The 3,167-nt window shown below is 42.3% G+C and overlaps 1 pseudogene; it reads right to left on the reverse strand.

Moving 5' to 3' along the window:
* Positions 1 to 423: 423 nt before the first annotated feature.
* Positions 424 to 3,167, reverse strand: part of LOC106325372 — a 10,503-nt pseudogene continuing 7,759 nt past the window's right edge.

Consider the following 3,167-nt stretch of genomic DNA (forward strand, 5'->3'; position numbering starts at 1 on the left):
GGATATTAAACCGTAAACTTTTAAGTAATATATAAATTCAATAATAATGTACCTAAAACTTATATCCAACACTTGCACAAAATTATAACTTCGATTCTAATTTTAAAACCTTAATTTTTCTTTTCGTTGCCTTTTGATAAATCTAATAAAATTAGAAAGTCATTTTGGTTATGATCGATTTGTCATCTAGGCCCGCCTAAACCGTTTTTAGAACCCTGGTGATGCCGATTGAGAGGAGACTATCACATCCAGTTTAACAGAACAGTAAATCAAGCAAGCTCACTTGGCGTTCTTAATTAGTTATAGAAACTCAAAACCTTAAATCTTAAACATCTCTTTAGTACTGCAACGTTCATATGAGAGAACAATTTCTATTTGTAAACATAACATAATAGTAGGCATGTATCATATATAATGCCTTAATCAAGTAGCAGGAGACGCAGAGACGATAAGAAGGAACATGCGGCGAATCACAACACCGATTGATTCAGGAACATTATTCTCTGTCTGATCTTCTGTCGACAGCCAATCAAATCCAAGCACTAAGTTAGCCAAAGCCACCTCATTCAACACCGCAGCAAACGATATCCCTGGTGTAACGGCCGATCACCCGGCGTCCGACCGGGGTTATCGAAAGGGCGTTATGGACACGTGTCTACTCATTAAGACAACCCTACGTGTCCCGTTACTGGTCACAGGAGTCGACGGACGCATAACCTTCTTATAAATACCGTCACACCCACATCCATATACGTCTATATACAGTCCTGCGCACAGGGAAATGGAAAAGGAGGGATGAGCAACAAGTTACTCAGTTAAGTGACTCTAGACCAGCCTGCCTGCAAGACACTCTATACTACTCTATGCGGGAACTAGGACTGACTAGCCACTACAATCAGTTAATGCAACTAAACATTTCATATCATCATCATTTCCAAGCATTCACAATTCTCGACGTTTCTAACAACCTAGCGATCAACCAATACAATGACCTCACTCCTTGCCACACACATCAGACCATAGACTTAACCGACTCGACATACAAGACTAACTCCATATTATGACACCTTTAACACCCAAAAACCCGACCTTGAACTAATGATACCTAAAATGCACGTTTTTATATCCCGCCTCTCGCGGCTGCCTCGTCTTCTCGTTCTCCGTGGGTAGCTCTCGCTAGACCACTACCCCCATATTCATGTGGGTTCCCACAACTCCTATGGGTGCCTAGCGTAGAACTACTACCCCACGTACGCCCTTTATACTCTAATATGATCACCCAATCCCATACTTATCCTTAACGTCATTCACTTATCCATTCACATCACGTCTCATTCTCATTCACTTTCTCATTCCTTTACACTTAGACTCGTACTCATACTCGTTCACTAGACACCACCCGTTATCGGTGTCACACACAATACACATCGCACTCAAGTTCTACTTACGATAACATTAACAATCAATACTCACCTATCATCTTAGCATTCGCTTCTTTCTAGCATCCTAGCTTTAATCACAAACAACACATGAGACTCCACATCCAATCATACAAGAATCACCCATCAACCAATCAACATCACAACAACATAAATCAGTTCATTAAGTCCCATTAACAGTGTGAGGGTCCTTATGCATCATGATCCACTCATCTATCATCCTAATCAGTAAACATGTTCATTCAACCTAGCTCTCAAACATGGACTACTCAATCCTAACTCCAACATAAAGGAGTATACAGAATCATGAGAGAAAGTTGGGTTCAAGACACTCCACCTTAGCGTAGATCTGGATATGGATCTGGAACAAGAGACAAGGGGGATGGGATCTGAACAGATCTGGAACAAGGGAGAGACGAGATCTAGTCACCACCACCAATCGGCTGCAACCACCACCACCACCATACGGCACCGGCGAGGAGGAGGGAGAGAGAGCGACGGCGAGGAGAGATAGAGACGTGAGAGAAGAAGAGAGAAAAGGAAAAGAGAAGCTTGACGGCTAGGGTTTTCTAGTCTCTCTAAATCTCTGCAGGGCTTCGCTCAAGTTTCAAAATGAGAGAAAAGAGAGAGGAGACAGCTTTATTTTTAGGAAAAGGAGGGAACCCTAGGTCATTTACCCTAGTGGACCGCAGTCCCAACAGGCTCTCCTTAAGAAATTTTTGAGCCAGGAACCGGGCTTTTACAATTCTCTCCCTATTAATCGGAATTCGTCCCCGAATTCCAAGCCCTAGGCTTCCGAACTTAACAGCCGAAATCGAAATGGACTCACACAATCACACATCAATCAAGGGAGGCATTCAAGACGAGAACAACTTTTCTCGAGATCTTTAAAAGAAAACAATGAATGAACTAAGCTCGGAAGAAATTCTGCAAGTAAAATGGATCTGATCAAAACCATAATAGACGTACATATATAGTAGGTGGTTTTGAAATCGTTTCACAACTCTTAGAAGAATCAAAACTTTCGCAACTCTATTTATTTATTTTTTATTTTTAATGAAAACATCGGAAATGCTGATCCCTTAGGAAAAAACTAAGGGATCTTAACCCGCTCTGATACCAATTGTAACGGCCCGATCACCTGGCGTCCGACCGGGGTTATCGAAAGAGCGTTATGGACACGTGTCTACACATTTAGACAACTCTACATGTCCCGTTACTGGTCCCAGGAGTCGACAGACACATAACCTTCTTTGAAATACCGTCACACCCACATCCATATACTTCTACTTACAGTCCTGCGCACAGGGAAAAGGAAAAGGAGGGATGAGCAACAAGTTCCTCAGTGAAGTGACTCTAGATCAGCCTGCCCGCAAGCCACTCTATACTACTCTATGCGGGAACTAGGACTGACTAGCCACTACAATCAGTTAATGCAAATAAACATTTCATATCATCATCATTTCCAAGCATTCGCAATTCTCGACGTTTCTAACAACCTAACGATCAACCAATACAATGACCTCACACATTGCCACACACATCAGACCATAGACTAAACTGACTCGACATACAAGACTGACTCCATCTTATGAAACCTTTAACACCCAAATACCCGACCATGAACTAATGACACCTACAATGCACGTTTTTATATTCCGCCTCTCGCGGCTGGCTCGTCTTCTCGTTCTCCATCGGTAGCTTTCGCTAGACCACCACCCCATATTC

Source organism: Brassica oleracea, chromosome C2, assembly GCF_000695525.1.
Source record: "Brassica oleracea var. oleracea cultivar TO1000 chromosome C2, BOL, whole genome shotgun sequence".
Classification (NCBI taxonomy): domain Eukaryota; kingdom Viridiplantae; phylum Streptophyta; class Magnoliopsida; order Brassicales; family Brassicaceae; genus Brassica; species Brassica oleracea.